General features: G+C 38.5%; 1 long non-coding RNA gene across 1 annotated transcript in view; it reads right to left on the bottom strand.

Moving 5' to 3' along the window:
• The window catches only part of LOC139795823 (uncharacterized), a 216,426-nt gene that overhangs the window by 135,680 nt on the left and 65,438 nt on the right, over positions 1–15,308 (bottom strand). The window lies entirely within an intron of this gene.

Here is a 15,308-nt window from a genome sequence, read left to right as displayed (position 1 = left end):
GAGCTGTAGCCTCCAAAATGCACTTCCATGCTTGCCTTGCTTGACAGGATATGTTATGTTGTTTGGTTTGGGGTTTGTGTAAGTGAGAAAACTGAGTGAGACATTAAATCCTCTGAAGTTCTGTAGTTGCTGAAAGCCAAGACAACAGAAATAGCCATTGCTTTCACACCTGTAGCACTTCTACTGCAACAGGAACAACATATTACAGCAGAAAAAGTCTTTCTTGACTTGCAGAGTGGTCTATATGAGAAGAGGGACCTACGAAATGCTATATGATGCAACCTTGGCCATTAATATCTTACCCAAATTCTAGCTAAGTTACAGTCTAAGCCTACAGAGGGACTGTATCTACCACTCTAGACTTTCCAATACACCAAGTAATTGCACTTAATCAATTAGCTTAGTTAGGTCTTGTGGAAATTGGGATTGGTTGTTTTAAATTTGGGGGGTTTAGGGTTGTTTGTTTGTTTGCTTTCTTCTTTACATCATTTTAAATTAATTGAAAATAGTATTTTAATTAGTTGTCATTAATATTTTTGTATGTTGTTTTACAAGATGAGTGGAACTGACACAAGAAATACTAAAGACCAGCAGACCCAATTCTTACCCAAATGAAGAGGCAGAGGGCATGGAATATTCCTGCAAACACATCATGGGACAAGGCAATTTGTGCCCACTTCCCAGTAAATCAATGTCTGAGGAAGAACATTTCAAAGCTAAAAAACCCACCACTGTGCTCTGTATCCAACAGCTACAGAGATGCATTGCTGAGATTACCTCTGCATTTTCCTGTCAAGAAATTCTGGACACGTATTACTTCAGAATGTTCAAACAACTGGCAAAGATAATCTGTTTTGTCTTGGTCCTCTTTTCCTTAATAACCATATTTTAACATTATTACCCTTTGAAAATGGCCTCATAGCCATGCCTCCAGATGTGAATAAGATTAATTAAAACCTTTTTTGTGTGTGCATCAGTAGAACATTCTTATATTCTGTTAATGTCAGAAGATTTCAGGACAAAATATCTTTACAAGAAATTAATTATCTCTTAAGGATAGAGAGGAAATTAAGAGGTACCAAGAGTTTCAGCATGGCCAGCCTGGCAAAAACCAATGGTCATAATATTCTATCTTGCTTATCAATTCTCAAGGAAGCAGTAGTCTTTTTGTCATATATTGATAGCTTCTGTTTCCTCTGTTTCTTTAGTGTCAGGTGTGAAAGGACCTATGCTGGAGTCTTAATTGCTTTGCCTGAAGGATGACAAAATAACTGGAAGTTTGCTGTTCCTTAAATTCTGCCAGAATATCTCTGGCACAGATGAGCTGGGCAAGAAATGACAGATCGATCAGTGTTACTACTCAATAAAAAGAGAGCTAATTTAATTTTAAAATTAATTCTGAACGTCATCTCTCTGTACTGGAGTTCCAAACTTGTGACTCTCTTTATGGTTTAGGGTGGGGGTTTTATTATTTTAATTTCATGATGCTTCATTTTACTCCAAACTTTCCAGAAAGAGAGGATAAAAACAAAACAAAACAAAACAAACCTACCAAAAATACTTTGAAGCTTTGGAAAACATAGGTTCAGATAAATGTGCAATTGTCAACCCACAAAACAAACATGTATTCAAAGTCTTGCTGTGCTGAGCAGTAACCGTTTTAAACAGTGAAACTGGGACACTTGTAAGTGAAAAGGCCAAGAAGGAAAAATGAGTATTTTGGAAGGTGTTAATCCTCAAGGGTTGCTAACTAGTTAAAAGTTTAGGGAATAATCCTCAAACAACTGAACTAGCAGTAAATTACCCTCTGCAACAGCTTCCTTGCCCCAGCACTGATGATGGATGCTTATAGAATGGGTTAGGTGAACCCCAGTCTCAATTGTGTCTATTCTTACATATGTAATTCCCAAGCCAGAGGCATTTTGAGATTGACATTCATATTTCCCTATTTCTATATTAAATATATGCTCCGATGAATAAAATAATTTGGATTTAATGAGAGAGTCTTAATTCACATTCTATGCTGGAACTGATTATCTTCAAACACACATAATAAGCCAGAACTAAACACAGAGAGAGTGACTTGTGCTTTGTTGACGTTCTTTCTTTTATCCCTCAAAATTAAGATAAATGCATGTTCATCTTTGTGTGTTTCTTTGCACAGTTTTTGCCATTTTTGCACTGTTCTGAAATGCACACTGTGAGTTTCAATTCTCTTTGCTGTCTCCATTTTCAAGCCTTGGCAGTTAGAAGTACATGAATCACCAAATACTACATAACCACTGAATACTTTAGGTCCAGGTTCTTGGACACATTCCAGCTGCTTTGCATTTTTGTAACTTGCAACTCCTGGTATCTGGCCCCCTGGAATTTCCTCTTCAGTAGGGAGAATCTTTCAGTAGTAGAAAATTACTGTTGACAAGAAACACCTAGGATTATGCATAGAATGAATTTTCCTTTTTACAACCAATGTGTAAAAATACATAAAGTAGATATGTACATACTTTATTCTTCTAGAATTCAGCTGGATCTCACTGAGCACTCACTTCTGCATAACAGAACAAAATGTGGGTACCTCCACTGACTCCAAGTACTTTACTACACTGTGATAGGGCATTTTCCACAGCAGTAATAGACACAAACTCCCTCAAGACAACTAAAAAAACGAACTTGTTTCTTGCTGCTTTTTTTGTCTACTGCATATCCAAAGCATTGTCATTAGGCACTTTCTCCAAAGATTGTCCACTGTAACTGGGGGATGCAAAGAAATAGATAACTTGGAACATAAAGCTATACTAACAAGTTAGAAACGTGAGAAACTGCCATAGTTTCCCCAAAATAGAGAGCCAGTAACATGCATGGAAAGGTAACCCTGACCTGAGGATACACTACCATGACAACATGAAAAATTGCAGATATGAGCAACATGATATAATAACAAAATAGGCATAAATCAGATGGCAGAAAGTACCTGAGCAATGATATCTCAAATACCAAACAAAGGTGTAAAAATCAGCAAAATCGGGACCAGTGAGTAAATGTTTATTTTGGAGGGGATGAAAGTGGTAGAGCAAAAGAATTTGCAAGGGAGAAGGGCAAAAAATTACTATAAAACATATTAAAATCATACAGTCAGAACTGAACAGAGTACCTGTCAAGAAGTCAGGTGTTCAATCACCACAGTTTCCACAGGTCACTAAAATCACTGCTTCCATCATGCCTGCCTCTGACTTAGTTGCAGACACAAGGTAACATACACAGCTTCCCCAGCATTACTGAGGGAATACTTGGAATGTTCTACCTAACATCAGCATGGAAACGCCTCACCTTTTCCTCTCATTTGGAAAATATTTCCAAAATTTGACAGATCTAGGTCAAATTCACCATGTTTTACCAATTTCAAACAATATTTTTAGCAAAATTAGTGTTGAATAAAATCTAAAAATTGTGTACACAAGCCCTTTTATAATTTTCAGTGTGTAATGTTCTACAGAACATATATAAGCTTTGTTACACACAAAGTTTCAGAAAGCTGTTTTTATAAGATTTTTAAGGATATTGTTTGCTACATTCCACAAAAAGACAGCTACTTATGACGAGGGAGAGGAAAGGGATTGCCAATTACATGCTTAGCAGCAGGACTGTCACAGGCAACAGCACCACTCTCAAAATATTGACACCAAATCCATTTCAAAAGGAAACATTTGCTACTCGTATAAGCACTCAGATATACCCAGAAACTGATCTAAATATGACTATAACACTCAAAAGATGTGAGACTCACAAAAAGCAGACTTTTAAAATCTCAACTTGCTCTCCCCTATGACCTTTTCATCTTTCTTATCTGGAGAAAACCTTTAGTCTGATCTTCAGACTGAAGTTTGATCTTCACTGATTCTACACCCTTCTGATTTTAGATAACTTTAATTCTTCCACTTTCTTCTAGGAAGGTAATTTTAGTTTGATGCACACTTCAGGCACTTTAAAGCTTACATGAGCCTAAGTCAACACTCAGCAAAAGAAGCTCCCATAGCCTTTTTGGTCGCTCCTGTACAGCCATCTCTCTTCTGGCATGCACATTCAGTGAAGAAAATCTGGGACCTGCCCTGAAGTAATGTAAACAACTTAAGATATTTGTCAGGTTTGTTTTAAAATCTACATCAACTCCCAGATCTCATGCATTGCATAGCCCCACAGGGAAGGGGGTCCTTCAAGAGCAGTGCCAGCTTATGACAACTTTTAGGGTATAAGAAGCCAGGAATCAAGAATTGTCCTCACTGCAAGACACTGAAGAAGCTCAAACAAACACAATAAAAATAACAAAAACCTGGAACAACAAAAAAAAATCACTTAAAAATCAGAACTATTCTCAAGAGATTTGAAATCTACTACAGATTAAAGACATTTGCACTGGTGATGCTTGGGCAAAATACTGAACTGCTCAGTCTGCAGTTACCTCTTCATTCTAAAAGCTTTTTTGGGGTGTGAATTAGTAAGACAACAGCAATGGCAAGTTTTCATTAATTAATTGCTGATAGCTTAGGTTTAAATTATTTAAATTTACCTTAAATTAGGTTTAAATTATTTTAATTTACTCCACTGTAAGGCTGAACTATTGTCCTGGTTTGGGCCAGGATAAAGGTGATTTTCTGTCTTGTACTTTTGCTTTCAGATAAGTCTCCTGTAAGTAGTTGCACTTGCTGAAATTAACAGCAAGTTTCTCAGACAGTGTCTGCTTCTAGGACTGATAACACTTGATGTTTATAGCTACTGCTAGAGGCTGGTGTGCAGAGCCAAGCTCAGCTCTGAGGAAAACATAAAGAGGTCCCACCTGCATCCCTCCTTTGGGGAGGAACGGACAAGATAGATGCCAGAATTGACCAAACAGAGTATTCCATCCCATACACGTCATCCTCAGTATAAATTTGAGGGCTCACGAGGGCCAAGCCAGATTTCCTGCTTCCAGCTTCCGGCTGCCTGCCCTTCCTGCCTTTCCTGCTTCCCTTCCTTCACCCAGCATCCTGGAAGGATCCCGTCCATTTGTCTGCCTGTGGTCCTGATCCGTGCCAGCCCTTATCTGTGTGTTCCTGCCTCCAGTTCCCAACTGCTGCTGACTCCAGGAGTCCAGCCTGGACTTTCCCAGGGCTGCCCTGCAGCCTCGGTGGTGACGTGAGAGCTATTGGGGGAAAGGGGGGAGGAATGTGGTATCCATTTTCCTGTATATTTGTATATATTTAGTAATTTTTCCTATTTATCATTACTGTTTCATTAAAGTTGTGTAGTTTAGTTTCCAACCCATAAGTCTCTCTCCCTTATTCTCTCTCCTTTCTTTATCAGGGAGGAGAGAGAGATTAACAGAGAGCGTCTGTCACTCGGCTTCATTGCCGGGCCAGTGTTACACCGTGACAACTTTTCAGAACAGAAACTCTCCCTGCCTACTTCAAAGGTTTGCCCCAGCATAGCTGTTACCAATGCCTCTGTATCAGTACAGATACACCAAACATCAAAGTTCAAGTAAAGTGATATCCAAGATGTATACCTGTGTTCCAACTCAAATCTGTTTTCTCTGCTAACAAAAGGCTTTTCAGGCATTTTTACTTATATCTCATCTAGGGATATTTAAGACATTTTTGAAGGTTTGAAGCAGTTTTACATGGAAAAGGTGAACGGGCTTCAGAGGAGAAAAACAGTTCTTGGAACCTAGTTTTTTTCCCCTAGAGATTTAAGCTTCACCTGAAGCAGAACCTTCATTTGGGAACACCTTGTAATACCATTGCATTTAGAAACTAAAAAAAAAATACATGTTTTGTTACATAATAAAACTACAGGCTAAGCATCTTCTCAGCAAAGCTAGAGAAATGTTAACATATGAACTAGTCCTATATTTCATATAATTTAACCATGTAGTGTACAACACCAAACAAAAAATAAAATGGCAGATCAGAATAAAGCCCTTAAGGGTTCTTCAGTGCTTCTCCATTTTTCACAATACCATGGAGAGCATCAAATGGAGAGGCCATGAGTGGCAGGTTGAAGTTTGTCCCAAAAGCCACAGATGAACTCTGTGCTAACTTAGCACAGAGGAACTTAAGGCCTTGCCATAGGGAAAATATCAGGAATTACTGACAGCAGACAAAGGAATTTCCCATAATGCTTCTCTCTGGAAAAAGTTCCCTTATCTGATCAATGTATCATAATTATAGGCCAAAGAAATGTAAAATTTAATTCTATTTGCATAAGCAGTTCCAGAAATCTCTTTCTAACGTGTGGGGAAACTCTCCCAGATCCATCCAGGCTTTGTGCATAAGCATAAACTAGAGGAGATCTGTGACCACCCCTCACCTACATACAGCTGCTACATATATATAAGAACACACAACACACAGATACTTGCCTTTTTTTTTCCTCCTTCATTTGCTGAACATCACCTACAAAAACATTAACTTAAAAAGGAAATCCTTGGTCTTCAGACCCATTTTCATGGCTTCTTTTTTAGAAAAAAAAGGTCTCTCACATCCGAATACAAATAATGGTAACGTTGCTGAGAGAAGGAAATGCCAGCAGAGCAAAGACTTAAACTGAAAAAGACAATTACTCAAGGGTGGAAAGGGAAGCAAATTAAATGTTCCAATCAAGTCCTGAGGGAGGATTTGAGATAGTCTCAATCTTACAAATCTTAGTGCTTCTGATCCATTGCCAACTCCAGCACATTTGAAAGAATAACCTCTGTTACCATCGGGCAAAATACACAAAGAATCCCAGGAATTTTCAAGCTCACATTATATGTCTACATAAAATAACATGAAAAATACAAAAACCCTTAAAATGCAATACCCCTTCTTTACTGCTATACCAAAATTAAAGCAAAACTTATTCAACTGAATTTTTACAGCAAACTAACTTTAAAGAAACTGATGCTACTTCATACACAGTGAAAAGGTTTCTTCATAATATCCTTAAGTAAAGCATCGTCTCTTCCAAGGCAATGATTAAATTGTGGGTTAGAGCAGTGCAGTGTCTAACTTCTGGTCAAAAGTGTTTATTAAATCTATTTTCAATCAAATACAATTTTCAACTGGTCTTTAGAATTTATTTGTAGGTACCAAACTAAAGGAAGATAACTGCCTCCCACTCAAAGCAAATGTTGCAGTCTTTTACTTGTGCTAATAGATGTTTTACTGTAGAATGTCAGCCATGACTCAGGCTCACTTCCTCCAACCAGGAGATCTTAAGCTTTGACATTTGGGAAGCCCTGCATCATTAAGCTGTAAGTTTTCTTCTTTCCTCTCCCTTTGTTTCTCTATTTTAAAGTGGAAAAATAATATTCTTCTATCAGCAGCATCAGCTTTCAAACGGAGCTGAGACTTTATGAAAAAGATCAACTGAGACACACAGTAAGAAAAAAAGAAGAAAAATAAGAGCTGGCAGAAAACAAACCATGAGCTAGAAAGCATTGTTTCAGTGACTAATATTTAAAATCTGTTACAGCTATACAAAGGAGAATAACAAGGAACCTGCATGAATTACAGTACCAGTAAACTCAATCAAGTCATTGTTCTCACTGTGAGATCCTCACTGCCAGCTCCTGCCTTCTTAGTAGGGCACTGCCAGATCCCTCATGCTGGGCTTGAAGGAAATTCCATATTTTAAAAGACCTAAGCATGGGAACAGAGCTATAGTATTTATTTGCCCTTCAAGCAACAAACAGGCACACAAAAGAACAAGTTACATGGCCACAGAAATGAGAGTGAGGATGTGAGCTACACCTTGCCCATCAGAAGCTAAAAAGAGAAAGGCACTTTAGGAACCTGTGCAGAAAAGAGTAAGAGCCCATCTTCAGTCCCAGACTTCAGAAGAGATAAGACAACCAGCAATTCTAACTACTTGATTGACGTAAATCACATTAAAAGTCAGGTGATTAGATCTAGCCAAAATTCAGGCACCCTGCAAGTATAGAAATAAATATAGCAGAGCCATTTTCGACAGGTTCAGAGTGCTGCCACTGCAGGGAGGCTGGGATCAGCCCAGCTGACAATGTTGCTCAGTGCCATTACAGAGACCTTTTTTATTGGTGCTCTGAAATTTAGGACAATTCATACAGTCCTGTCAGCTCTCTTGATAAAAGTCCTTCCAGAGTTTTGTTTGACATCATATATTTTCATCAGAACAAAGCATTTTGTATGTACGTTAAGCAAAGTAGAGAGCATGCTGTACTTTCCCCCTTCTCTCTAAGTTTGAAACAAAGCATTAAGAAGCAAGGTACGAGCCATTTATCTATCAAATAAAGATCAAGGATGATTAAGAGCCTCTGGCAAATAAAGATCAAGGATAGTTAAGGCCCTCTGGCAAAGCTGATGGTGCAGTGTGTCCCCATACAGCTTTAAAAAGGACTGATACAGAGGCCCTCGCTGCTATCACAAAACAGAATTTTTTGAAAGTTTGAATTAATTCCCTTTAAGATCCATGAAATTCAGTACCTGTTCTTCCTGCCTATGGTAACTTGTGCTTTTTCCTTTCTGATCTTCTGTAATATTTGAATTAAAATGTCTGGAAAGGCTGTTCAGTAGTAGGCTACTACCTGATATGAATAAAGACACTGCTGCTCCAAAATGTTGTGGTCTTACCATTAAAAGAAACAAAAGAGAACAACAAAAACCCCTTGACAACTGAATGAAAGAACTTGCACTTCTGCCTGAGTGCTTATATTTGCAGCCTGGTCAAAATTCAGATACATAGTTTGAAGGTAAACAAGAGCTGATACTTGAATTTAGCTCTATGGGTATGAATAAGCAAAAGCTGATTTAAAAAAAAAAAAAAAAAAAAGTTGATCACAGGTAAACAAACAAACAAGCCCATCAACTTTAACTTCTAATAAACATTTGGATTATACTAGAAAAGAAAAACTGGAGAAACCTCTCTGGAGACTGCAGTTTGGGGAGTTTACATTATACTCTGGGATGCTTTAACAGATGACAATGCCAGACTGATTAGAAGTTACCCAGCTGAACATTTTGCTGTCAGAAAATGTGATCAGTGAAAAGTAAAATAGGTTGTAATTGACAAATGTTTTTTCCAAGAAGAACACCCCAGGGAACAGGGAAAAGGGTATTGTTTCAGGCTTTGTTTTAATGTAGAAAATAGGAGATTTATATCAAAAGTATTTAAGAATAAAATGCTTTTCTTAACAGCAAAAGGTAGTTTAAGAATTGCATTTGCTGGAAAGATATGGGGCCCAGGTTTGGGTTTTTTTTCCTTTTCTGGATAGAAGAAACATAAGAAAAAACAATTTCTTCCCATGGGACCACATCTCCCATAAACCAACCACAGTACACTTGCCTGTTCCTCATCTCTTGAGGATGCTTCTGAGAATTTCAGGATTTGCTGCCTCTTAGGAGAAGGATACTGGAGACACAAGAACTTCCAGTCCTGACAAGATCCCAAGAACCACAACTCTAAAATTACAATACTTTAATGCACAATTTGAGTGGAAAACAAATATAAATCCATCAGTACCCACAGATTTTTGAGAGACATCATACTTTATAATTTTTACTCTACCAAAAAATACGGTGTGCAATTTCAGCCAGACCTAATTTATTTAAACAGAGCCAAGCACAATAAACAGATCTCCACAGAACTACATTTGGACAGTTCTTTATTCCAATACAGGAAAGTCACCTTCATTTGAAAGCATTATAGTCATTGCTACTTAACAAAAGGATTAAGAACCACTCAGTTAACCAGTCTGTAGCAAAGTCATGACCAGCAGCAGTCTTCAGCCCAGCAAAGCAGTGAACAAACTTGGGGAAGGAGAAAATTTAATTCCATTAACAAGTTCCATTAAATGTGATTGAAGTGTTCACTGCTGATACCACCAAAAAGTCTACAACTGCCTCACACTCCCCTCTGTTCTAGCATCTCCAGCAGGAATTGTCTATGTACACTGAATGCTTGTCATTCACCAAAATTTCTTTTTTTGGATGTGTATCACAGGAATGACTGAATGTTGCAAGCAGCTTTGGCACCTGAACAACCATTATCTCAGTCTTTGATTCATTTAAGCTCATTCAAAATTTCCTAAAAGCTGCTGAGTGAAAGTTTCAGACTGAATGCACAGAGAGCTGTGGATGAGGTGCCCACATCTGAGCAGGAGCCTGCATACAAATAAAGAGCAGAACTGCATGAAAATCAAGTAGCAAGTACAAACCACACAGCAACATTATGCTTTGCACAGATTAAATCTTCACTGGGTCAGCTACTGATGGTCTGAATTTTCACTGCATATATGTTTCTTATGGAGGACATTATATTTGTCTGAATTTCTTCTTCTTCTTTGTTTTGTGGTGCTGGGTGTTCGGTTCGGTTGATTAGGTTTGGTTTGGGTTTTTGTGTTTTGTTTTTTTTTCATTTGTCCTGTTCCCAGTTCTCTTTTTACACCTAGACTAGAGCAGTATTCAGAACACGTATGGGAACATGAATATAAAAAACTGCTCTGCAACATCTGCAATGGAGCTACACTTTGCCTTTATGGCCAACACCTTAAAAATACAATTTTGGCATGAATTATACACCCAAGTCCAAGAGTGGACTCTGCATCACAACTCAAATCATTCATATCCTAATGCATTGAAAACTAGCATGAAAACTAATTTAGAGAATTTATAAAGGTCATGCAACTATGGAGAAAAAAGAAGAAAATGAACACTTTATTTTTTCTCCAAGAGAAAAAAACTGCCCAATGTGTACTGTTCAGAGCAGGCAAATAAAGCAAAAAATTACAATCAATTGCCTTTTGTCAATTATCTTATCACTTGGAAATTGTTTTCTTTTCTTCGTATCTTCTTTTAGAACTTATCAACCCTTATTTACCTGTCTATAGTCATGTTCAGAAATGCTGCCTTTTTTTTTTTTTTTTTGGGGGGGATGGGGGTGCTCAGTGGCAGAATTACAAAGCTTTGCCAGTGTCTAAAAATAAAACAAGGCACCTATGTTTACATTTTCAATTCCTGTTTTGATAACAAACAAAAAAAAAGTCAGTTCCTCTCTTTAGAGGAACCAAATAGCTCTTTAGAATAAACCAAAAGCAAGCAACTGACAGGAATCTTCATAATCAATTAATGTAGTTCATAGGTAACAGGCAGCAAAGTACCTTTTTCTTTGGACCTGCTGGCAGCCAGGTGGGCTCTAGAAGAGAGTAGAGATGAAGCTGGAATGGGGATAAAACCAGAAACCACTACAGTGGTTTCTATTCTTTGCTCTAGATGACTTCTTAGGCAGCATGTGAATTTCTTTGTGTTGCCTTTCAGAGATGCTTTCTTCCTCCCTGCTCCTTGCACCCTTCTTAGGTGACTAAAGCATCTCCTCCTAAATTCTGGATTCTGTTCCCCAGGCCAGTGATCTGAACATTAGGGCCTAGAGAAGCTCTTATTCAAACAAGTCATATTTTGTAAAAATACCCTATTAAGTGGCAGCAGAGGAGCTACATTTAGAAAGACAGAGAGGAGGAGAAGAAAACTCTTCAGTGAAAAAGCAGATGGTGCATGTCAACATTTTGTAAGCTAGCAGCACCACTACTTCTTTCTTCATCCACAAAAATGACACAGTCAGTAATTTAGCTGTATTTCCAAAGGCAAAAATAGTTAAAACATTGAACTGGACACTTCTTGAGCAAAATGATGGAATGGTTCATGAGGAGAACACACATTTATCATGGCTCAGGCAAGTTCCAAAAAGGGCATGAAGCAATATACACACAGCTACCATTGTCAAGCAATGAAGAACTTACAGAAGTCCTTTAGTAATTTAACAAAACAAAACAAGAACATCTTGAGACAGCTAAAGCACCCTCTCAGTAGACGTTGAAGGTTCACTTAGCACTTAAGGGTGCCATTTTCTTGAGTCAAATACATCTTAAGTCTAAGAGGTGAACTGAAATTTCAGAACAATCATGGGTGCATGTGACATTCTTAGATTTAAAAGGTCTAAAAGTGATTTAGAAAAATCAAATATTTGTATATATTAAAGTTGTAGTCTCCAAACAATGAACTTGTGAAAAAGTGAATCACAGTCTTTATAACATGTTCAGAAGGCTCTGGAAACACCAGCAGTACACATATAATTCAAATTACATGAGCTCCTCTTAGAAAATGGGTCTATACAATTGCAGCAAGATCCATCTCCTACTCTAGTAATCCAGTTACTGCTACAATGACTCTATTCATCCCAAGAGAAGAAATCATACTGAACAGAAAGGCCTTGCCTCTTTAATAAGTTTCCTGCCTGGAGGCTGAGGTCCTGCACACAGGCACAGTTCCACTGACCTTTCTTAAGCCAAAACTTATGGACCATTTCCTGGTGACAGGAGATCTGCCAGAGCTTCTGGAGCTTTCAAGTTGCTGCGTTCAATGTAACAGCAAAGGAGGATGTTTCTGGTTAGTTCAAATGTAATATACTAATAGCATTCTGCTTCTGTAAAATGTAGAAGCATATAAATAACAAACCATTGCTGTGACAACTGCTGATTTTCTATGTTTATAGAAATTTGGCAGTTCATAAATATTAAAGGATGCTGTTAGCAACAAAGTACAACATATAGATGCTAATTTTTCCTAAAGATAAGGAAACAGTAACCATCGTTGAAATAATTAATTATTTACAGACCTTTAAATTTTAAAGCCACATGACTGCATTACAATTTTTTTCATTAAAATTCAAAAAAGTATCTGTTTGTTATCCCTTTGATGAATGTGCTGAAGGCAATGGAAACAGCAACTATTGCTGACAGATTCCCCAATGATAAAATGATATTTGCCATTTAATCATCAATACAGTCTTTTAAATGAGCCCTAATATTGCCAAATAACTATCATGGAGCTTCATTAAAGCTAAAACATAGGAATCCTGTCACAACTGGAAATTGCAATCATACATCTATAATTTACATCAGGCAAGTGTTTCAGTGGGGAGAAAAACACTCCAAGGCAAGCTTCCCTTAAGGCTCATCACAGGGAACTTCTAATGCCTCCAGAGTTAGAAAGGAACGCAATGAAACTTGGTATCTAGTCAACCCATGCCTTACAAGTATTGTGACCTCTCCTAGAGACCTTCAGCTAATTTGTATGGCTTTTAATCAGAATCTTTTTCCTTTCAGTCTCAGGGGGTACACTGCCCACCTTAGTTTCTCCTCAAAATAATTTCCTTTTTGTAATGATATGAGTCAGAAAGACCCTGACAATGAAACGTGAATGGATTAATAAAACTTCTATGAAAAGTAGTCAAACAGGCTTTACAGAAAAAACAAACTGGAAAACTAAGAATACTTTCTGTAGTCCATTGAGGCTTGGATGTTCTAACAGCAGCAATGTGGCCATCCTGGAGACTACTTTCTATCCAAATTGTAGAAGATTCTTAAAGAAGTTCTTCAAAATAGGAAGCTTGGGAGGAAAAAGTTCTTCTATCAAGATTTGTTCAAACAAGAATTTGTCATCTTATCTCTAAAATGACCCCTCCATCAAGCCCCAAGTAAAGTTTTCTTGAAACATTTAATGAAGTTGCAGATATCAGGACCAGCTACAAGCCTGGGAAAGACATATTTCGGAAGTTTTATTGACAGTTAAATAACACAAGGATTATGCTGCAAGGCTTAAGCCAACCTCTCAAAAGCTTCCAGATTTAAATTTCTCTCCTGTTAGATTAGCTACTCTTCCTCCTGCACACACAGGAAAATTGGAGGATTTTAACATATTGTATTCATAGAATCATAGAATTGTCTGGGTTGGAAGGGACCTCAGAGATCATCAAGTCCAACCCTTGATCCACTACCACTGCAGTTCCCAGCCCATGGCACTGAGTGCCACATCCAGTCTCTTTTTAAATATCTCCAGGAATGGAGAATCCACTACTTCCCGGGGCAGCCCATTCCAATGTCTGATCACCCTCTCTGTAAAGAAATTCTTTCTAATATCCAACCTAAACTTCCCCTGGCACAACTTAAGACCGTGCCCTCTTGTCTTGTTGAAAGTCGTCTGGGAAAAGAGCCCAACCCCCCCCTGGCTCCAACCTCCTTTCAGGGAGTTGTAGAGAGTGATGAGGTCTCCCCTGAGCCTCCTCTTCTCCAGGCTGAACAGCCCCAGATCCCTCAGCCTCTCTTCATAGGGTCTGTGCTCGAGTCCTTTCACCAGCCTCCCTTACAGGACCCTCCACCCTAAATCAGCCTGGATTCCTTAACATGCACTTCCCATTATTCTTGTGTTGTACTCACTCTCATTCATGGCCCCCCTCCTCAAATATACACACCCAGCTGAGCTGATGAGGTCACACCAGGATCAAAGTGATAAGGTAGCCCCCACCACATCATTGAAGAAACCTGCCCCAGGTTCAGTGCCAGGTTACACAGACATTCCTTACTTGAGCTCACCATTACTGCAGTGGTGAAGGTGAACCACTTCAGGCACCCAGCCCCAGTGCCCAGGGGCACAGCCTCCTCCTCACCACCTTCCACATATGGCAGCCCTCAAGGCTGGAGGCCTTGTTCCAGCACTGCTGGCCAAGGGCTAATGTTATTGCCACCAGTGCCAAAGAGTGGCAGCCGGCCACCAATCTGCAGCATCCCACAGATGGTGTGCTGGGTGAGGGCTTGTTAACTGCACCACTCATGACTTAATTGGTAAATCAATGCTTAAAATATTCACTGAAGTTTGTAGCTCAGGATGGAAGTTGTTCCTAGTCTCTCCAGCATGAAAAGTGGAAGCTTAGCACAGAAAAAAACTGAAGGGGCTGTGACAGTTGCTTCATTTTCAGGCAGACATTGCATTCAGGAAATGTCTCCAGTACCCAGAGTGCTTACCTGCTATGTGGCTTCCACTGGATTAACACCACCCTTATTTCCCACAGACACCAGGAGAAGACTGCAGAGAAAGTGAGGTCTTTCAAGCTAAATAACAAGGAATCTGCCTTCCATATGCAATGAGGGTGAAGAGGCAGCATCAGCTTACTGTTACCAAAAGTTACTCTTTCGTGGTTTTTCATCTACTGCTTTTTTTTTCTTTTTTTTTTTTTTTTCTTTTTTTTTTTTTTTTGAGAGTATCAATAATGTTCTGATAATAAGGAAAATCAATCTGCTTCTGGGAAACAAATATGCCAGCAAAAAAAGTGAAAATTTTCATTAATCTCTTGACACAGTCGAGAGTTAGAAAATACTGCTTAGAAAAGAAAATCCTTTGTGTCAAATATATTAAACGCGGGCATCTCTAGAAGTGCTTAGGAAGCTCTTATCAAACTATCAAACCTTGTCAAAACTTGCATGATTT

This window comes from Heliangelus exortis, chromosome 4, assembly GCF_036169615.1.
Source record: "Heliangelus exortis chromosome 4, bHelExo1.hap1, whole genome shotgun sequence".
Classification (NCBI taxonomy): domain Eukaryota; kingdom Metazoa; phylum Chordata; class Aves; order Apodiformes; family Trochilidae; genus Heliangelus; species Heliangelus exortis.
This window is presented reverse-complemented; position numbering and strand designations above follow the sequence as displayed.